We start from the raw sequence: 24,069 nt of genomic DNA, 5'->3' as shown, positions 1-24,069 counted from the left end.
TCAGTGGATTCACAGGAGAATAGAGCTAAGCAGTGCACATGCAGATACAAATTTACATCAGATCCTCTATCAAGGTTGGTCACTATATGTTGAAACCCAGGAAATGATTAGAACAAAAGGGGTAGGAACCAACTGTAGGGTTGTTCCATATAAGAAAGTATGAAAAAAAACAACTGACCTCATAAGAACAGCGCATACCTCATTTTCATGAAAGGGTGTATATGCACATATGCAGGTGTGTGTGTGTGTGTGTGTGTGTGTGTATGTGTGTGCGCGCGTGCGCACGCATCTGTCTGTCTGTGTATATGAGAAATGTTCTTAGTATCTCACATTTCCCAAACAGCATTATATATCCCAAAGAGTAACAGATGATAATACAGATAAAGCTCAGAGGTAACTACAGCTAAGTTTAAATGGAGCAAATGAGGAGGAGGCAGGTGGGTCTTTAGTCAGCTTAATCTGTCATGAGAGCCATTTCTGGCTTCATGGCCTCTGTCACTTGTATTAATAAACACATCCTTAGTAGCATGACCTTTCAGCCAGGAAATGACAGATTATTTCTTTCCTTTTGCCCCATTCTATGCTCTGTATCTCTCATTTGTTACTAAAATGTCTGATGTTGACATTTTGGGTGGATACAAAAATTGTTTTGGCGTTTGACCTGGACTGTGGCTAAAGATTTTATTTAAAATAAGAGTGCTGAGAACCATAATTAAGTATTTAATCCTGCCAAATAAACTCATGAGAAATCAACATTTAGAATAAAGTTATTAGAAGACTAATAAAACTCTACTACTATGGAATATGCCAAATAGTAGAGAAAAAAATACTGACCTGGTGAATCTCATTTCCAATATGCATAATACATGTTTTCTATTTTAATGATATGTATAAAAAATCTTAGAGCTGGAGCATATAGAATTATATGCAAGATATTTATATAGTTATAAACCCTAGAAAATATGGAAAAAGGTGAAGCTACTTCAAGTCATCCAAAGATTAAAATAATATTTGCAAGAAGCTAATGAATGCTTAGCAAGGAGGGGCTCAGTCTATCTCATTAAAACAAGTCTCAGATAAGCCAGGTGACTGCATTGTACATGTGTGCATGCATTCCCACCTCTGTGCTTGTGTTTGTGTGTGCTTGTGTATACATGCATAGCTGCATATATCCACACATATGTCTAATGTATACATGTGAGTGTATGTGTATTCTTGTGTGTACATGCACATCCATAATACGGTAAGCAGATGGTAGATTAACAGTAAAATTGTGGTAAAAATGTAATCTACTCATTGTGCCTTTTTATGGAGAATGATATAAAACACTGAGATAAAATGTTATGTTGAAGACGAGATCATTATGAAATTTCAAAGGCAAAAATCTTTGACATACACTGAAGAAATATTTAAGGAAGAAATGAGGTAAAACTCACAATAAGGTGGTTGGTGGGTAGACTTCTTGGGAAGGAAATAGAGTTCTTAATGGCTTCTGAATCTTTAGCTTAGATGAGTAATGAGTCTCAAGAAAACTTTGTGCCAGCAAGAAGGAGAAAATACATGGAGGAAATAGTGAAAAGAAGAGGCGGAAGGCTTTGGCATTGAGAGCAACATGAAAAACATTTTCCATGTATCCTGTGATGGTTTCACAGGTGACAGTTGGACTTTGACTTCAGAAACATGTTAATTACAACAGTCTTAAGTTAAGGTCTGTCCAGAATACTTAATGAGAGACAATTCAATTTACGTTATCTGACCACATATTCTCACATAAAAAGAATGTTTACCTCTAAGAACTGACTCAAGTCAGATTCCTTGAGGAAAAAGACTCTCCTGGAGAACAACTTGCAATGAATCTGTGGTGCTAACACTTAGCACTCTCCTCTTTAGCTTCTTGTTTTCATACTCCTCTATCAGAATATGTTTCAGACCCTCTGCCTATCTGTCTCTGCTATTATGTCTCTGTCTGTCAATCTGACTTTTTCTTTAGTTTTCTGGTCTTTTCTGGAAGGCAAAAGATAAGAAAATATTGATATGCAATGTGTAACATAAAGTGACATTAAAAATAAAGCCATTTTAACTGCTTTGAGGGACTGCATGTCATGGTCATGAGCTAAATAAGCAGCTGAAGGGAATGGGTTATATCAGTAACCCCAACAACTGCGAGGCTGAAACTGTAGATTGCTGAGTACAAAACTGATTACAAGATCAACCTGAGCAGCATAGAGAGATATAGACCATCTACACTTCACTGTATAAGTCTTCCAAACAAACCAAGGTAACAAAAACTGGGGTGCTGTGAAGCTTGGGGGGAGTAATAAAAGGGTTATTTCAATCATTTTAAGGGATAGTTCACCGTGGGAAGAATGGTCCAAATCTAGGCTATTTTAGAAACAGAACTGATAAGAAATGGAAAATGTTAGAAATGAGGTTCAAGAAAAGCAGATGTCAGACTTTACTCAGTTTCGGGTTAATCCACTAAATGAAGAAAATACTCAGGTTTCAAGATGAAGATATAATCAGAAGGATATATTTATGCATTGGGTATCAATTATAAACAAGAGAATTCAGCAAAGTTTATAATAAACAAGAGAATTCAGGTAGAGTTTATGTCATTCTGCTTGAAGGAAAAACATTCAGCTAATGGATTCAATACACTTGACAGATTGTTCTTGAGAGAATGACATAACACTCTACCAATTTCTTCCAGTCTTTTTGTTTAAGAATTTCATGCATGCCTCTAAACTCACTGGGGCTATCTGGTTGGGTGGGTGGTGGGTGGTAGGGACATTCTCATGGAGACAGGGGGTGGGGAGGAGGTAGGGGATGCGAAACAATGGGAGGGTGGATCAGGAAGGGATAAAATCTGGAGTGTAAATAAATAAATAAATAAATGACAAAAAAAGAAAAAAGAAGACAAAAAGAATTTCATGCATGCACATGTGCTTTGATAATGTCCACCAAGCATCTATCCCTTTATGTTCCACAGTACTATCTATCCCACTATTCCTTTTTATTCTCTCTCTCTCTCTCTCTCTCTCTCTCTCTCTCTCTCTCTCTCTCTCTCTCTCTCTCTCTCTCTCTCTCTCTCTCTCCTTTCTCCATTCTTTATTTTTTTTTTAATTATGAGACAGGATATCTCTATTACATAGTCCAGGCTGTTCGGGAACTTACATAGACCAGGCTGCCCTCAAGTTCAGAGATCTGTCTTCTATGTTTCCTTATTGCTGGGGTTAAAGGTATAAACCACAATGTTCATCTCATGTGTCCTTTTTAAAGTGATGTAAAGATCATGCTAATGATCTGAGAGTGTGTGGTGCATAAAGGGCAGTTGAAAACAAGGATTGGCTAGTTTCCTTAGAGTAAGTAAGCAATGTAGTGGTGTAGTGGGATTCTTAATCAAATATAAGGACATATCTAAAGACCCCTTTTCCCTGTGGGAGGGAAATCCAACCAATGTGAAATTTTACCTAGCCAGTCAGGAAAGTGGACATATTGAATTAACTTAAAGTTGAGATTTCAAAGGTTGTATTAAGTAAGGAAATATCTAGAAAATAATTGAGGCTGATATGCTCATATTTAGCTAATGGGAGAGAGAAAGCATGAGTCATGAGGTTTGGGCATTTTAAGAATCTTTCCTGTGCTGCCAATCTTAGTTGAGGTTCATTATAGAATTTTTACAGCTGAACACCTACAAGAAAAGATGCAATCAGAGGCCTGCTTCTCCTCATCATAGAGTAAGTACAATTTAAACTTATCCCATCCCCTGCCTTTCTCTTGACACTGAGGCCTCTTGGACATAGTAGTATTAAACTTCCCTTATGACTATAGTGAGATGCTTGCTACAGCAGATCTAGTACAGCAAGGCCTCAGGTAATTCAGCTCTTCTAAGACAGTATGTATGTGTGCTGACTATTGTATGGTTGATCTTTACCTGGGAAGATACTACACACATGTCTACTTACCCCAGACAGGGGACAGGCAAAATTATAAACACAGTCAAAGTCTGACCTAAGGAGTTTTTTTGGGGTTACTTACAGGAATATTAGTGAGGGGTTTCTTAGAAGAAAAGATAGGACTCAGAAGACAATTGCATCACCAAAGCCCACATGGAGAACAGCTCATAAAAGCTGGCAATCGGGAGTACATTACACAGCCTATGGACAGTTCAACAGATTGGAGAGTGTTCTTTCCCCCATGACAAAGTCGGTGTAAATAAAAGTCTTCCAGGTAGATGCACTGCTGTTTCTTCAAGTAGTCTCAGTCTTCTTTGCAACATGATGGAGAAAGACTTTCTATATTTATTGCACACTCTAGCAAGTAGGGCCCTAAGGAATCTGGTCAGTTTCAGGGACTTCCTGAAGCTATTCTGAGTTGTTTACCTTTCTATATAAGGAACTTTCCTGCAGAATGGAATGTTTCAATCTTGGAGGGAACCATTACACAACACCAAGCAAAAGTTCACTAACATGCTGGTGCTGCTCATGAACGCTGATATACAACCTCAATGTACTACTCCTTCTGTTGAATGCTTTATATCCTAAAGCTCCAACATGTGCTAAGTCTGCTTTCATTCCTTGTTCATACACGTGTTTATAGTCTCCTCTTAAAGGAAAAACATATTTTAAAGCTTGCACTTGATCAATACTTTAGCTATAGCTCTTCCATCCATCTTGAAAGTGCTATTACAATTTTCAAAGTATTAATCTTCCCAAATGATAGCTTGTCACTTTCTTAGTTTCTCTCTGTAAATTAATGCATTTATCTCCGAGGAATTCTTCAAAAGTGAGTCCCATTATAACTTTTGTGTCCAGATGAGAAAGCTAAAACTAAAGTCTGTGACATTTAGGCTCTAACCTCCTTCTCCCTTGTGCTATAATCCCTCTCCTTGTGCCTTCTTCATTTCTCCTGAGATGAAATATTAAAGTATCCTTACAAGAATTTTATACAGTCACCCCACCCTAGTGCCTAGTGAGTGGTATCACTGCATAGCCATACCATGACCGAGAGCTGGCTCTTATATGCTCTTGAAAAAATGAAAAGGATAACAAGGGAATAGTAAGGATTTAATAAACCCTAAAGATCTACATAAATGTTAGTAAAGCCTTACTAACTTTAAAAGCTAATTAGATTTTATAGAACCTCATGCATGTTTTACTTTTCTATTATGTGATATATGCTATATGTATATCATATATTAGAAACATAAAAATCATTAGGCTGTGAGCGAGAAAAATCTATGATTTGTACAATCATTTGTTCAATGTAATTTCCTTTTTGCTCTACAGTTTTAGTGGGAAACTTGCTTTTTATATGCATAGCTCTATTGAATTTCTGTCTACAACCAAAAAAAAGTAAATGGACAGTTAATTATAAGGATTCCCAATATTGCTCTTTGCATTTTTTGAAAAAAAAGTCGTTGTATTCACCAGTGTGCAGGTCTCAGTCTATCGATGTACTCCCAAAGAAGGCTGAATCATAAAGAATTCTTGATTATATAATATTGCCTAAATAATTTCAATGACTTCCTTTTATAAAACCTGCTTTTCCTTTATCCTTCTGTCCTTTCTGCACATCTAGCTTTTCCTTTAAGATGATCCTATCAAAGGTACTATGAGAGGTATAGAGAGAGTATCAGTGTCTGCATTTTTTTAAAAAATTACTTCTTATCTTTATTTTAGGGAGAAACCAAATCCCAGCAATCTGCTGGTTGATATGTGCACCCAGGTGAGTGGAACTGGTATTGACATACAGGTAATTTCACTCCAAGTGCATGCAAAGGCTTCCCAGGGTCTGTCCTATCTTGATCTGCTTTGGAATTGGTATGCTTCTCATCAATGGTAAAACAACTCCCCATGTGGGCCCCAGATATGCAGGCTAGTTCTTCAATTTGCTCTCATCACCCTTACTGCTTTTCATTCTTCCTTTACCAATTTAAAGATCAAAATGCACCTACTTACTGTGTGTTGATCCTGGACTTTCTCTACCCCTGATTCAATGTGTCTTATATCCTGCTTTTCAAATGAAATGTACATATATGTACATTATATTTGCATATGTGGGCTACATGTCTGTGTCTACATGCCCATATATCGACATGTGGAAACTTGGAGTTGGCATTAGATAATTTTCTATGTTTGTCATTTCATTAGCAATTAAGGCAGGGGCTCTTCATTGAACCCAGAGCCAGCTTGCTGTAGAGAACCTTGGTCTCTATTTTCCAAGGTCTAGAATTACAGGCAGGACATCTAGATCACCTGGCCTTTAGGTAAGTTCTGGATCTCTGAACTCTAGTCCTTATGTTTGAAACACATATGCTTTAACCACTGAGATATCTACCAGTGCTGTGTTTTGTACTATTTACACTATACACCCTATTACATGTGTCCTTATTTCTACACTTTTAAATTTCCCTTTGAACACTAATTCTAGAAATAAATATTATTAATATTTCTATTTTTTATCAGTTTATCATTATCCCCCCCCCCCGTGTCTCTTCTTTCTCTTTTGAATCTTCTTTCTAGATTATACCACCTAGACACATTGTTATTCTACACATAAGCTTCCAGCTTACCCCATATAAGTGGTTTATATTTTTTCAATGATAATTATGTAACTTTAGCATGAAAGAACATATAACTGTTATCAAAAGTCTCAGATTATATTTAGGAAATGTCAAATTCTGAAATGGGTACCATTTATGATATTATTAAAGATAAAGAGGAGAGCATCTTCCTGCCCAATGAAAGGTTGAATAGCATAATCAGAGTTCAGAAGGGCAGTTCTGGAAGCTGATTCCATAATAGAACATGAATCTTCAAGAAGAGATCTTGCAATCTTGGTTTTTGTGGAGCTGTCTAAAGTCAGTAAGTTTTGTGCTGAAACAGACTAAGGACAAGACATATACATTAATAGACACCTACCTTGTGACTGTTGTAAAATATTACATGATGTGTTTTATATATAAATAAAAGTTTGATGTCATTGTTTTAAAATGATATCACTGGATAAATAATATAAACTAAAATTCATTAAGGAAATAGAAATTTTCACATCTTAAACCTACTTACAGTCTGGAAACCAGAAATATAACTGCAGCTTTGACATTCCCACAAGGTTAAGGTAATATATAAGCTGAACTTAAGGCATAAAACAGTTTATAAATGAAAGCATATATTATTTCTCAGTGCAACAAATCATAAGTCAATCTTTTCTTTAATAGAATATTTTTGTTCAGTTCACAATATATGCACCATACATCATGTACCATATTGTAAATGTCTTCATCATTTTAAAATGTTTTGCTAGTAATGCATGGCAGTGGCTTTAGCATGGGAACCAAATGAGGATATAGTGCTATGCCTACCCTGGATACATCTTCTGTGACATATTCCTCATGTCTTAACTTTCTATGGCAGCAGACATCAAGGAGTCATCCTTTACTTCTTCAATGGAACACAAGCTAAAAATAAAAAAACATATTTTTTAAAAAAACTGTCACCTTTAATATGCTGCTAATATATTATAATGAAAACTAGATGTATCAAATGCTCAAGAATTTACAATAGAAAATTCACAGCAATGTGAACACAAATATATAAAAGATACACTGTCTATTTAATATATGCCATCTTTATTACTTCCCTGGGATGTAAGAAATCATTTTTTGTCCAACAAGCACTATTTTGTTTCTGTCACAGTCATGGAAAGGTGAAGAATTAAAAGAAAGTACCATTACATCATGAGTAGAATAGCAAATTTTTCCTATAGACTTGGTTATTCTATAGGAATTTACTACTGCTAAAATGGTAACTGATTGCCACAGAATTCTCCCAATTGGAACAAAAAGTCCAAAAACAAACAAGCACACCAATTGCTCATACAAATAGTACATGATAATAGATGATTGAGCACATTTAAAGGACCATAGATATCCTTTGGTAAAATATCCTAACCATTGAGCAAGTGGAGTAGCTGGAAACAAATTGTTCCTCTAAAAGAATGCAAAAATAAAACTCCAAACAAACAAGCAAGCAAACAAAAATGAAACAAAATCATGCAGGTACTAGTGAGTTCAGGAGAGAAATTAAAACAAAGAATGAATTTAAAGATATAGCCCAGAAAACATAAGAATGAGTTCATAAGATCAAACCCACACAGAATGCTCATTCAGTTTGGTGAGGGGTGTAACTGTAGAAAACATGGTTTACTTCAAATTTCTTTTATTAATAACTAGTTATGAAGTGACAAGCCCTATAAATATACCTAATTATGCTAACATAATAAAAGCTGGATTGTTACTCCTGCAGGAGTCTACTTCTAGAAAACCAATTAGCAAATTAAAATGGATCACAGTCATTCAAGCCTACAGCTCTTGCTGCTTCTGACATGCTGGTATAGATAGTACTGAAGTGTATCCCAGGATTTACTACCTTCTTACAGTTCCTGGAGAAAGTCATGGGAACACACTTCAAACACGCCAGGCTCAGAATGAGCAGACAAGAGAAAGAAGAGGGTTAGCAAAGTTAAGTTTCAAGCTCATCCCAAAATAAAGATATTCAATATGAAATCTCCTATGCAAAGTTAGAAACTATTCAGAAATAATTGATATTTATGAAAAATTATGTGCTGTTACCTTAGTGGAAAAATGCTGTTTATTCAAAAGGGCAGAATGTCATGATTGTGAAGATGATTATAAAAGAAGAGAGTTTATTTCCCAGCATTCAGTATACAGTCTGCTGACAGGAGTCTTAGTCAGCTGAAGGGATTTTTAGCCTTATGTTGGCTTTTGTTTTATCCATACATCTGGAGTCAGGTAAGCAAAAATTTCGCATAAGCTTTATGATCTAGTATTAAATTCTAAACCTCTTTCCAGACTGTCCTTTCATTTACAGTCTCACCTATTATAGTCTAGTGTCTATATCATTTTGCTTCTTATATTCCGTGTGCATTTCTTATTTTGTATTCAGAATTGAGGCTTGGACTAAGTGTTAAACATTCTTAACTAGGCAAAAGCTTTGATTTTAGTTTCCCACACAGAGCTTGGTATAAGTCTACCCACTGTCTTGCTACTTAAAGTAAGTAGACAGCTAAGCCCTCTACCCCTCCCCATGATTTGAGGCAAGGAACTGTGGAAGAAAGGGGCTAGATAGGAGGAAGAAAGGGAGGGAGGGAGACACACACACACACACACACACACACACACACACACACACACACACACAGAGTTCCCCCTTGAGAATATGTATTGAATCTCCATGGGTATCTGCTCCATCTTTCCATCTTTTAGTGCACCGTGATTCACTATACACTTCAGGATCATGGTCATGGTCAAATAACTTAGCAAACCTCTCAATATTTTACATGCTTTTTTTTTTTTTTGAAGGTTACAGGGCAGAATATTTTAAGTAGGTTAAATTTTTGTAATACCTTGAGAATTTCAAATTCTTTTGATTACCATTTCCAGCTCTTCCCAGCTCCGCCCAGCTCCGCCCAGCTCCTCCCAGTTCCCACACTCCCATCTGTGTCTCTTCTACTTTCTGTTCTCTTCCTTTGCTTTGTTTTTAGAGAGGACAATCTCTCAGCACATTTCATGGTTCTCTGGCTCACACAATCTTTCTACTCCCACTTCCAAAATAATCTGAGCTTTGGAAATAGGGCTTGCGCTGTAAATATATTAAGGACTTTAACATAATGGCTTATATGCTTTTATTTTGAGATTAGTATAAGTACATCATTTTTTTTCCCATTTCTTCACTGCAGTCCCGCCCCCATTCCCCTCTTTGCTCTTTTCCAACTTCATGGTTTCCTTTTCCATTAATCGTTGTTATATATACACATACATATTCCTAAATATTATCTGGCCAGTTTGTATGATGTTACTTGTATGTATATTTTCAATGTTATCCGTTTGGTATTGCATAACCAGTTGGCACACTGTTCCATGTGAAAAACGATTTGTTCCCCTTTTAGCATCCTTTATTTGCTGTAGCAGTTTGTGTAGGGTTGAGGCTTCATGGTCTTTCCCTATCCACGTTAGCAAGTCCATTGCTCAGCTAATATTTGGGAAGTCATGTTAGTGACACTTTACGATGTAGTATCTGATATTACTAGGAGATAGTGTCCCAGAAAACTCTCTGATCTTCTGATTCTTGTAGTCTTTCAATTCCCTCTTTAACAATGATCTTAGAGCCTATGTGTGGGATTTATTCATAGAATTATTCAATGGGAACGAGTTTCTAATTTTCAGAAAGCATACAATGTATGTCATAGTCATTAATATATTATTCCTTGTAACCCACTCAAAGGTAAATATTAATGGCAAATGTTTAATTCATTAAACTTTTCTTGTTTTAACTATTTATGGTCCTATTGGCTGTTTTAAGAACACCCAAACATTCTAATGGCTTCACTTACTTTAGTGCACCCTGGCCCTGAAGACATGCACACAATATTTGCTGCAGGTGTCCAAGACAGACTTTGTAAGTTAGTAAGTTCTTTTGAAGGAGTTCAAAAGAAAAACGTTGCATCTGTGGCATTCAGATGCCTCACAATATCATCCCGATGCTTAGAAAAATCTTTGACAACAGTAGTAGCTCCTTGGTACACATTGTGTTCGGTAAACCTAGCCTCTATGACAACAGAGAATTATGTTTTTTAAAAAATTTCCAGTCTCAGAATTTAGCTACCTCATCTATATTCTCAGGTATTATGCATATTATAATGATACAACCCAAGGAAATTATTTAACTGAAACCTTTCAAAACTATAAACAAAGAAGTGGCTTTGTTCAAGGAACTTCTGTTTTTCAAACCTTCTTCTGAGAGCAACTAGGAAACTTAGATTTGATTTCCACACACTTCCTGAGGGAATCACAGGCAACAAAGAGAGTGTAAGTGTGAATAATGTCTAAATCAAGACAGGTGCCAAGGCAGGTAAAGGAACACTTCAAATGACTCTCTCCCTTGATCTGACTGCTGACTGTTCAGAGCTCAAAGAGATAAACAGAGCTTTCTATAGATGTCTAGAAATAAGTGAAGCAAAATTCAGGTTCAGAACCTCACTTAGTAGGAAGAATCCTACAGAACCAGTTCACTCTTAGCAATAGAGATAAATTTTGGCTTCTGTCAGTCTCCTGACTGAGATGACCCTCCTTGTTTTTCTGGATGGTTCCAATCTAGCTATGTAAAATTTTACTTACAGTTTGTACTCATTTTATCAATAATAACCAGGCATACAAAGACTAATTTAGATCCAAAAAAATCGAAGTCTTTTATTTAAAGACATGTAGGACAGACACTAAATATGGGTATTTTATATCACTGTCAAGATGCTATACCATTATTATTTTAAAGATAGGACTAGGAATTGTATTATGTACCAGGAAAATATTTAAAACACAAGACCTCAATAACTATGCCCATTTAGGCCACTACAACAGGGCATCTAAGTGCTGGTGGCATATATACCACAGAAATTACTTTCTTAGTTCTGGAGGCTGCCAATCCAAGATCCAGACCCAAATATTTGATATCCATATTTTTATCACTTGATATCTTAGAAACTTACAGTTTCTAAGTGTCCATGTTTCAGCATATTCTCACATGACTGAAGAGAAAATTGAATGGTGGTAGAGTCTCCTATAGAAGGAAAAATGTACCATTTAGGAAGCCCCATCAAAAAAATCTACACATCTAAACACATTATTCTGGAGACTAACTTTCAACGTATAAATTTTAGACAGGGACATGAATATTCAGACCGAGAAAACCAAATCATACAATAATTGAAATGATAAACAGAGATAAACAGAGCTTTCTCTAGATCTCTAGAAATAAGGGAAGGAAAACTCAAGCTCAGAATGTCAGTTACTGAAATGACTAAAAAGCATAATTGGCATATCATGACATTCTGGTGGATTTGTGAAGCATGAGACATGTCAGAAATATAAATAGAAATAAGTATACAACTAGATTAGAAATTGCTAGAAAACAGGTACATAATAAAAATGTGATGTTAGAAATGTGGTAAAACATAGTTTATGTTTTAAAAAAAGTCAAAAACTAATGCTTCAAGCGGTTTTAAATCATGGCTAGAAGTATTTTGTTGCTATGGTGTTGAATTCCATGATCACCCTAAACCACAACTTGCATACAGAAAAAGGCAACAAAACTCTTTAACTCTTTATGCATGTTTGTTTGTGAAGACCATGTTGACAAATGAAATACATAAGATATTCATGCTTACTTTAAACCTTGATATGCACGTGCACACACACACACACTTGCCATGAAGAGGTTATTTTCTGTCCTGAAGAAAGGGGAAAAAAACACAAATAAAATCAGTTCATCATTAAAGAAAAATGCAGTCACTCTAAAATGTAACTTGCAACTTGTTAATAGACACTTTCAGAAACAGAGTTATCTTGATGTTAGTAAAATTCTGAAGAAATTTGTCTGAGAGATATATCAAAGAAGGCAAAGCAAAAAAAAAAAAATAGGTAGGGAACAGTTTTGTAAATGTGTTATTCAACTAATGTTAGATTGCCTGTTAAAGGGTGGGATGGCAGGCAGGAGAAATATGTTGACAGGGTGGGTGTGAAAAGCCAGGAAAGCAATAATGTTAGAGAAACTGTTTGAGGGATTGGTGGTCAACCAGTTAATTAGCTGCTGCAGAAGCATGTGCAATTGCACACCACACAAAAGAGAAATGTGTAAATGTGCAAGGGATGCGTCATCCACCGGCAGCCAATGCAGCCGTCCCACAGCGAGGGAAGCTCTGACACAGTCAAGGATGAAGATGCTTACTGGGTGCTGTGCCAAACACATGAAGCAAAATCTGTCTACAGAGAACTAAATGGGAGAGCCTGGAATACGTCTACACTTCTAGTTACAATGTGATTATCATTTTTTTCTTTTTTATTGGATATTTTATTTATTTACATTTCTAATGTTATCTCCTTTCTCCGTTTCCTCTACAGAAACCCCCTATGCAATCCCCTCTCCCCTGCTTCTAGGAGGGTGCTCCCTTGCCTACCCACCCACTCCCTGCCCTGGCATTCCCCTATTCTGGGGCGTAAAACCTTCACAGAACCAAGGGCCACTCCTCCCATTGGTGTCCCACAAGCCCCTCCTCTGATAGATATGTAGCTGGAGCCATGTCTCGCTCCATGTGTACTCTCTGATTGGTGATTTAGTCCCTGGGAGCTCTGGGGAATCTGTTTGGTTGATATTGTGGTTCTTTCTATGGTGTTACAAACCCCTTCAGCTCCTTCAGTTCTTTCTCTAACTCCTCCACTGGGGACCCAATGCTCAGTCCAGTGGTTGGCTGCAAGCATCTGCCTCTGTATTTGTCAAGCTCTGGCAGAGCCTCTCAGGAGATAGCTATATAAGGCCCCTGTCAGCAGGCACATCTGCAATAGTGTCTAAGTTTGCTGTCTATATATGTCTATATATGGGATCCCCAAGTGGAGCAGTCTCTGTATGGCTTTCCTTCAGTCTCTGCTCCACACTTTGTAATTCATCCCATGAGTATTTTGTTTCCCCTTCTAAGAAAGAATAAGGAATCCACAATTTGCTCTTCCTTCTTCTTGAACTTCCTGTGGTCTGTGAGTTGTATCTTGGATATTCCAAGTTTTGGGGCTAATATCCACTTATCAGTAAGTGCATGCCCTATGTGTTCTTTTGTGACTGATTTGCCTCATTCAGGATGTTATTTTCTAGTTCCATCCATTTTCCTAAGAACTTCATGAATTCATCGTTTTTTAATAGATGAGTAGTACTCCATTGTATAAATGTACCACATTTTCTATATCCATTCCTCTGTTGAAGGTCGTCTGGATTCTTTCTACCTTCTGGCTATTATAAATAAGGCTACTATGAACATAGTGGAGCATGTGTTATATGTTGGAGCATCTTTTGGGTATATGCTCACTCACACACCTATGGTCACTTGATCTTTGACAAAGGATCTAAAACCATCCAGTGTGGAAAAAAATCCAATATTTCAACAAATGGTGCTGGTTCAACTGGTTGTTAGCATGTAGAAAAATGGAAATAGATCGATCCATTGTTATCTCCTTGCATACAGCTCAAGTCCAAGGACCTCCACATAAAACCAGATACACTGAAACTAATAGAAGAGAAAGTGGGAAAGAGGTTCGAACATATGGGCACAGGGGAAAATTTCCTGAACAGAACTCCAATGATTTATGCTCTAAGAACACCAATGGACAAATGGGACCTCATAAAATTTCAAAGCTTCTGTAAGGCAAAGGACACTGTCAATAGGACAAACAGGCAACCAACAGATTGGAAAAAGATCTTTACCAATCCTACATCTGATAGAGGGTTAATATCCAATATTTACAAAGAATTCAAGAAGTTAGACTCTAGAGAACCAAATAACCCTATTAAAAACTGGTGAGTGGAACACAGCTTCTGCTCCAATCCAATTGCGCGCGGGACCTGAGACTGCATTAGCTAGGGAAGCAGAAACCAGCCTGAGTAGGGCCACAGGCCTCATCCGGCCGGATAAGCACCTGGGTAGCTAGAGCGCAGGGTCTGCTGACACCCGCCAGCTACCCACGACCCCCGCCACAGGATTTTGAGACTGCTGGTGAGTGGAACACAGCTTCTGCTCCAGTCCAATCACGCAGGACCTGAGACTGCTTTGGTTGGGGAGGCAGAAATCCGGCCTACGTAGGGCCACAAGCCTCTTCCGGTCAGAAAAGCACCGGGGTAGCTAGGGCACAGGGTCGGCTGACACTCGCCAGCTACCCACAACACCCGCCACAGGATCTTAATACTTCTGGAGAGTGGAACACAGCTTCTGCTCCAATCCAATTGTGCGCGGGACCTGAGACTGCATTAGTTAGGGAAGCAGAAACTGGCCTGAGTAGGACCACAGGCCTCTTCCAGCAGGACCAGCACCGGGGTACCGCCAGCTACCCACGACCACCGCCACAGGATTTTGAGACTGCTGGTGAGTGGAACACAGCTTCTGCTCCAATCTTTAAACAGTGACAACGACAACAACTAACCCCAGAGATTAACAGATGGCGAAAGGTAAACGTAATAATCTTACTAACAGAAACCAAGACCACTCACCATCATCAGAACCCAGCACTCCCACTTCGCCCAGTCCAGGGCACCCCAACACACTGGAAAAGCTAGACACGGATCTAAAAGCATATCTCCTGATGATGGTAGAGGACTTCAAGAAGGACTTTAATAACACAATTAAAGAAATACAAAGGAACACTGGTAAACAGGTAGAAGACAGTAAAGAGGAAGCACTAAATTCCCTTAAAGAATTGCAGGAGAACACTGCTAAAGAGTTACAAATCCTTAAAGAAAAACAGGATAACATAATCAAACAGGTAGAAGTCCTTAATGAAAAACAGGAAAACACATCCAAACAGATGATGGAAATGAACAAAACCATACTAGACCTAAAAAGGGAGGTAGACACAATAAAGAAAACCCAAAATGAGGCAACACTGGAGATAGAAACACTAGGAAAGAGATCTGGAACTATAGATACCAGCATCAGCAACAGAATACAAGAGATGGAAGAGAGAATCTCAGGTGCAGAAGATTCCATAGAGAACATCGGCACAACAATCAAGGAAAATGTAAAATGCAAAAAGATCCTAACTCAAAACATCCAAGAAATACAGGACACAATGAGAAGACCAAACCTACGGATAATAGGAGTGGATGAGAATGAAGATTTTCAACTCAAATGACCAGCAAACATCTTCAACAAAATTATAGAAGAAAACTTCCCAAATCTAAAGAAAGAGATGCCCATGAACATACAAGAAGCCTACAGAACTCCAAATAGACTGGACCAGAAAAGAAATACCTCCCGACACATAATAATCAGAACAACAAATGCTCTAAATAAAGATAGAATACTAAAAGCAGTAAGAGAAAAAGGCCAAGTAACATATAAAGGCAAGCCTATCAGAATTACACCAGATTTTTCACCAGAGACTATGAAAGCCAGAAGATCCTGGACAGATGTTATACAGACACTAAAAGAACACAAATTCCAGCCCAGGCTACTATACCCAGCCAAACTCTCAATTAACATAGATGGAGAAACCAAAGTATTCCACGACAAAACCAAATTCACACATTATCTCTCCAGGAATCCAGCCCTTCAAAGGATAATAACAGAAAAAAACCAATACAAGGACAGGAACCACGCCCTAGAAACAACAAGAAGGTAATCCCTCAACAAACCTAAAAGAAGACAGCCACAAGAACAGAATGCCAACTTTAACAACAAAAATAACAGGAAACAACAATTACTTTTCCTTAATATCTCTTAATATCAATGGACTCAACTCCCCGATAAAAAGACATAGACTAACAAACTGGCTACACAAACAAGACCCAACATTTTGCTGCTTACAGGAAACTCATCTCAGAGAAAAAGATAGACACTACCTCAGAATAAAAGGCTGGAAAACAATTTTCCAAGCAAATGGCATGAAGAAACAAGCTGGAGTAGCCATTCTAATATCTGATAAGATTGACTTCCAACCCAAAGTCATTAAAAAAGACAGGGAGGGACACTTCATATGCATCAAAGGTGAAATCCTCCAAGAGGAACTATCAATCCTGAATATCTATGCTCCAAATACAAAGGCAGCCACATTCATTAAAGAAACTTTAGTAAATCTCAAAGCACACATTGCACCTCATACAATAATAGTGGGAGACTTCAACACACCACTTTCACCAATGGACAGATTATGGAAACAGAAACTAAACAGGGACACAGAGAAACTAAGAGAAATTATGAATCAAATGGATCTGGCAGATAACTACAGAACATTCTATCCTAAAACAAAAGGATATACCTTCTTCTCAGCACCTCATGGTACCTTCTCCAAAATTGGCCATATAATTGGTCACAAAACAGGCCTCAACAGATACAAAAATATTGAAATTGTCCCATGCATCCTATCAGATCACCATGGACTAAGGCTGATCTTCAATAACAAAATAAATAATAGAAAGCCAACCTTCACGTGGAAACTGAACAACACTCTTCTCAATGATACCTTGGTCAAGGAAGCAATAAAGAAAGAAATTAAGGACTTTTTAGAGTACAATGAAAATGAAGCCACAACATACCCAAACTTATGGGACGCAATGAAAGCATTTCTAAGAGGAAAACTCATAGCTCTGAGTGCCTCCAAAAGGAAACTAGAGAGAGCATACATTAGCAGCTTGACAACACACCTAAAACCTCTAGAACAAAGGAAGCAAATTCACCCAAGAGGAGTAGACAGCAGGAAATAATCAAACTCAGGGGTGAAATCAACCAAGTGGAAACAAGAAAAACTATTCAAAGAATCAACCAATCAAGGAGCTGGTTCTTTGAGAAAATCAACAAGATAGATAAACCCTTAGCCAGACTCACTAGAGGGCACAGGGAAAGCATCCTAATTAACAAAATCAGAAATGAAAAAGGAGACATAACAACAGATCCTGAGGACATCCAAAACACCATCAGATCCTTCTACCAAAGGCTATACTCAACAAAACTGGAGAACCTGGATGAAATGGAGATGTTCCTAGACAGATACCAGGTACCAAAGTAGAATCAAGATCAGGTTAATGATCTAAACAGCCCTATATCCCCCAAAGAAATAGAAGCAGTCATTAATAGTCTCCCAACTAAAAAAAGCCCAGGACCAGATGGGTTTAGTGCAGAGTTCTATCAGACCTTCAAAGAAGATCTAATCCCAGTTCTTCACAAACTATTCCACAAAATAGAAACAGAAGGTACTCTACCCAACTCATTCTATGAAGCCACAATTACTCTGATACCTAAACCACAAAAAGACCCAACAAAGATAGAAAACTTCAGACCAATATCCCTTATGAATATTGCTGCAAAAATCCTCAATAAAGTTCTTGCTAACCGAATCCAAGAACACATCAAAACAATCATCCATCCTGACCAAGTAGGTTTCATCCCAGGGATGCAGGGATGGTTCAATATACGGAAATCCATCAACGTAATCCAGTATATAAACAAACTCAAAGACAAAAACCACATGGTCATCTCGTTAGATGCGGAAAAAGCATTTGACAAGATCCAACACCCATTCATGATAAAAGTCTTGGAAAGATCAAGAATTCAAGGCCCATACCTAAACATGATAAAAGCAATCTACAGCAAACCAGTAGCCAACATCAAAGTAAATGGTGAGAAGCTTGAAGCAATCCCTCTAAAATCAGGGACTAGACAAGGCTGTCCACTTTCTCCATACCTATTCAACATTGTACTTGAAGTCCTAGCCAGAGCAATTCGACAACAAAAGGAGATCAATGGGATACAAATTGGAAAAGATGAAGTCAAAATATCACTCTTTGCAGATGATATGATAGTATATATAAGTGACCCTAAAAATTCCACCAGAGAACTCCTAAGCCTGATAAACACCTTCGGTGAAGTAGCTGGATATAAAATTAACTCAAACAAATCAATGGCCTTTCTCTACACAAAGAATAAACAGGCTGAGAAAGAAATTAGTGAAACAACACCCTTCTCAATAGTCACAAATAATATAAAATATCTTGGCGTGACTCTAACTAAGGAAGTGAAAGATCAGTATAATAAAAACTTCAAGATAGAAATTATAGAAGATCTCAGAAGATGGAAAGATCTCCCATGCTCATGGATTGGCAGGATCAACATTGTAAAAATGGCTATCTTGCCAAAAGCAATCTACAGATTCAATGCAATCCCCATCAAAATTCCAAATCAATTCTTCAACGAATTAGAAAGTGCAATCTGCAAATTCATCTGGAATAACAAAAAACCTAGGATAGCAAAAACTCTTCTCAAGGATAAAAGAACCTCTGGTGGAATCACCATGCCGGACCTAAAGCTCTACTACAGAGCAATTGTGATAAAAACTGCATGGTACTGGTATAGTGACAGACAAATAGACCAATGGAATAGAATTGAAGACCCAGAAATGAACCCACACACCTACGGTCACTTGATCTTCGACAAGGGAACTAAAAACATCCAGTGGAAGAAAGACAGCATTTTCAACAAATGGTGCTGGCACAACTGGTTGTTAACATGTAGAAGAATGCAAATCGATCCATTCCTATCTCCTTGTACTAAGGTCAAGTCTATGTGGATCAAGGAACTACACATAAAACCAGAGACACTGAAACTTATAGAGGAGAAAGTGGGGAAAAGCCTTGAAGATATGGGCACAGGGGAAAAATTCCTGAATAGAACAGTAATGGCTTGTGCTGTAAGATCGAGAATTGACAAGTGGGACCTCATGAAACTGCAAAGCTTCTGCAAGGCTAAAGACACCATCAATAAGACAAAAAAAACACCAACAGATTGGTAAAGGATCTTCACCTATCCTAAATCAGATAAGGGACTAATATCCAATATATATAAAGAACTCAAGAAGGTGGACTCCAGAAAGTCAAATAACCCCATTAAAAAATGGGGCTCAGAACTGAACAAAGAATTCTCACAGGAGGAATACCGAATGGCAGAGAAACACCTGAAAAAATGTTCAACATCCTTAATCATCAGGGAAATGCAAATCAAAACAACCCTGAGATTCCACCTCACACCAGTCAGAATGGCTAAGATCAAAAATTCAGGTGACAGCAGATGCTGGAGAGGATGTGGAGAAAGAGGAACACTCCTCCATTGTTGGTGGGATTGCAAGCTTGTACAACCACTCTGGAAATGAGTCTGGTGATTCCTCAGAAAATTGGACATAGTACTACCGGAGGATCCAGCAATACCTCTCCTGGGCATATATCAAGAAGATGTCCCAACCGGTAAAAAGGACACATGCTCCACTATGTTCATAGCAGCCCTATTTATAATAGCCAGAAGCTGGAAAGAACCCAGATGTCCCTCAACAGAGGAATGGATACAGAAATTATGGTACATTTACACAATGGAGTACTACTCAGCTATTAAAAAGAATGAATTTATGAAATTCCTAGCCAAATGGATGGACCTGGAGGGCATCATCTTGAGTGAAGTAACACAATCACAAAAGAACTCACATAATATGTATTCACTGATAAGTGGATATTAGCCCAAAACTTAGGATACCCAAGATATAAGATACAATTTGCTAAACGCATGAAACTCAAGAAGAATGAAGACCAAAGTGTGGACACTGTGCCCCTTCTTAGAATTGGGAACAAAACACCCAGGGAAGGAGTTACAGAGACAAAGTTCGTAGCTGTGATGAAAGGATGGACCATTTAGAGACTGCCGTATCCAGGGATCCATCCCATAAGCAGCTTCTAAACGCTGACACCATTGCATACACTAGCAAGATTTTGCTGAAAGGACCCAAATATAGCTGTCTCTTGTGAGACGATGCCGGGGCCTAGCAAACACAGGAGTGGATGTTCACAGACAGCTATTGGATGTATCACAGGGCTCCCAATGGAGAAGCTAGAGAAAGTACCCAAGGAGCTAAAGGGATCTGCAACCCTATTGTTGGAACAACATGATGTACTAACCAGAACCCCGGAGCTCTTGTCTCTAGCTGCATTGTATTGAAAGATGGCCTAGTCGGCCATCACTGGAAAGAGAGGCCCATTGGACTTGCAAACTTTATATGCCCCAATATAGGGGAATGCCAGGGCCAAAAGAATGGGAATGGGTGGGTAGGGAAGTGGGGGGCGCTATGGGGGACTTTTGGGATAGCATTGGAAATGTAATTGAGGAAAATATGTAATAAAAATATTAAAAATTAAAAAAAATAAATCCAAAAAAAAAATTGGGCAAATGTTTAAACAAAGAGTTCTCAAAGGAGGAAACTTGAATGGCTGAGAAGCATCCAAAGAAATGTTAAACGTCCTTAGTCATCAGGAAAATGTGAATCAAAAAAACCCTGAGATTCCATCTCACACAAGCAAGAATGGCTAAGATGAAAAACTCAGGTGATAGCAGATGCTGCTAAAGATGTGGAGAAAGAGGAACACTCCTCCATTGATGGGATTGAAAGCTGGTACAACCACTCTGGAAATCAGTCTGGCATTTCCTCATAAATGTCATCCTTTATAATGATCAAAAAATCACCAGCCCCAATCACCTCCTGGGGTGGGATCTGCCTTCCTGAAGTGGTAGCTGGGGATATGAGGAAGGAGTTACAATGAAATCAGTTCTATCCTTGTGTGTTAGGATACCTTGGATTGAGATTGAGTTTCTAGATTCACACTGTCTTGTCTCCCCTTCTTGTTTTTTTCAGAAACAATTTTCCTTTATATGAAATCACCTGTTTCAAGCTCTTACACTCAACTTCATCATAGGGCCTAGTGATCATTGCTTAAATGTCTGGGGCTTCCTGTTTTTTGTCTTTCATTCCTTCTGCTTCATCATTTAAAATCATTTTTTTCAACTCTGAGTACTTTATATTATCTAGTCTACCACTCTGTGTCCACCCCATGCCGCTGATTGACTAGGAGTACAACCAATTTGGACTTTATCAATCTCTTATCCTACCTATATAGCTTTTTCTTGGTTTGACCTGTGGGAAGTATAGACACAAGACTAGAGAACTGGAAAGGAAGAAATAAGACTCTCTCTCTCTCTCTCTCTCTCTCTCTCTCTCTCTCTCTCTCTCTCTCTGTGTGTGTGTGTGTGTGTGTGTGTGTGTGTGTGTGTGTGTGTGTGTGTGTACAAAGCCAACATTCTAATTCTATGCTAATTTTATTCTTGTGTAAAAGCCCTGACTCTCCTTAGGCTAGAAATCTTTTTTTTTTCTTTTAATAATAAATCATGGGGCTGTGTATTTTCCCATCATTTATTTTGTAGTTTCATTGAGCCAATATGCAATATCATCCTTCTTTATTTCTTTCATTTTGCTGGCTTACCTTCAATGCTCTCTTCATTAGATATGCTTTACTTTTTTCTCTTGAGAATGGCCACAGTTATTCAGATGTGAACTGTGTCTCAGTTCTCCCTTTAGGAATTGGTACTGTTACCCCATTATGTTTTAGGCATAATCATCACAGCTACTGCAATAGGTTTAAAACCTTAGATACCAGCCTTCAATGCATTAAAAATAGAATTATTTTTCTTTACTTTTGAGGCTTTCTGTTACAACTTGAAGACAGAAAATTAACTTTCAAGCTGAGATCCTTCTATTCGCAGAGAGCAGAGTCAGATTTAGAGGGAGTTTCTGAAAACCAGATCCAGTCAGTCAATCTGACTGGACCGGGGCTGGGTCATCATCTGTGTGCATATTCATAATGGACTTAGTGTTAAAGGACAAGCCATTTCTGTCAGCAGACAGCCTTCAGCTAGTGCCATCCTCTCCAAGGTTATGACTTTTCTGAGTCTGCATATATTCCATGACAACTGACTATTGCAAGACCGGGTCTCATGCATTTTGGTCATGACATTTTAAAAGTTGCATCATGAGGTTAGCCTAGGCCTGGGTTGACCATCTATCAAAGTTCCATTGTCTATGTAGTCCTGACCTGTTACTCCACACACTTCCCACAGGTGTCAATCACAAGGGCACTTCCTCGTAACCTTCTAGAAGCTAACCTACATTTCATAGCCCTACTGCAAAAGATGACAACCTCCAGGAATGCCTTTTCTTTGCCCCTGATTCTCATTTCCACGTTGCAGCTGTGCTGTTCCTTCCTCTACCCTCTGACCTTCTCCCCTTCTTCCATTTGGACCCTGTTGAATATATATTTCTATGTAACGTTGTTACCACACACTTAGCTGCAGAAAATCATTCACGGTCCTTGTATGGCATCTACTGTGAACTAAAACGAGATTGTATTGTTTAGTTCTCATTGATTCCCTAACCTGAAACAAGGTGTCAGCCCTTGATCTGAGACTTGATCTGTGTCTAGATGTAGAAAGAGCTACTACATCCATGCTTATGGATACTAGAAGAGTTCATTCCCCTTTTGGTTGTTGAATACTCTTGCTAACTGACCTCTAGAGGCCCCACACAAATACTTCTTTCTTGAGAAAGAGATGCAGAAAGGCACCACAAAATATTAGAAGGAGCAAAGAACTATTATAGGAGAGATGGAGGAAGGATTGAGAGATCCAAAGAGGAGGGGGACTCCACAGGAAGAACAACAGATTCAACTGAGTTGGAGACTTTGGGGCTCCCGGAGACTGAACCACCAACCAAAGAATGAGGATCTAGCCCCACCCACCCCATATATAGCCTATGTGTCGCTTGATTTTTCATACAGGTCCTCCAACAACTGGAGCAGGGTCTGTCCCTGACTCTGCTGTCAGCCTGTGGATCTTGTCCCCCTAACTGGGCTGCCTTACCTCAACTTAGTGGAAGAGGATGTGAGAATGCACCTAATCAGTCCTGGAGTGATTGGATATGCCTAGGGTAGGGGACTGGGTGGGGGTGGGGTTGGGTAGTGATATTGGGGTGGTTTCCCTTGCTCATAGAAGAAGGGTAGAGGAATGGAGGAAGTCTATGCAAGAGATGGTACTGGAAGGAGAGAAGTGACTGATATTGAAATATAAATTGAATAAACCAACCAACCAACCAACAAATAAATAAAAATTGTTAACTTTAGAAGCTATATTGGAAAATATGTTCTCCTAAACGCTGTCTTCTCCAAAGGGAATGTGTGTGTCAAAGAATTAGACACCTTCCCTTTCCCAGAAGATTTGTATTTGATTCTTGAGGCATAGTGTCGCTAAACACAGATTCAAAGAAATTTATTAATTTTATCTTATTTTCTGTTACAGAGTGGTAACACATGGTGCCAAAATTCAGTGTATTAAAAGCAATGCTGGCCTCATAGCCACTATACTCAAGACATAATAGTTCTGCTAATCAAAATTTCTGTTAAGAATATGTTAACTTTATTCATAGAGAAAAAAGAAAGCCTAAATTAAATCTCCTGTAAAAGAGTTATAAGAAATGGGAAGAAAAGGAAGTTTGGTGGAGTGAGAAGCAGAAAACAAAGCTTATAAAAGGTTATAAAGTACAAATTGACAATAGTTAATAACTCACTTAGGAGAGTAAGGATATTTCCTTCCTGG

The sequence above is a fragment of the Mus caroli genome, unplaced genomic scaffold (genome assembly GCF_978045245.1).
Source record: "Mus caroli unplaced genomic scaffold, Mus_caroli_1 scaffold_18, whole genome shotgun sequence".
Lineage (NCBI taxonomy): Eukaryota > Metazoa > Chordata > Mammalia > Rodentia > Muridae > Mus > Mus caroli.
The sequence above is the reverse complement of the archived record's forward strand: the minus strand, read 5'-3'. Positions refer to the sequence as shown.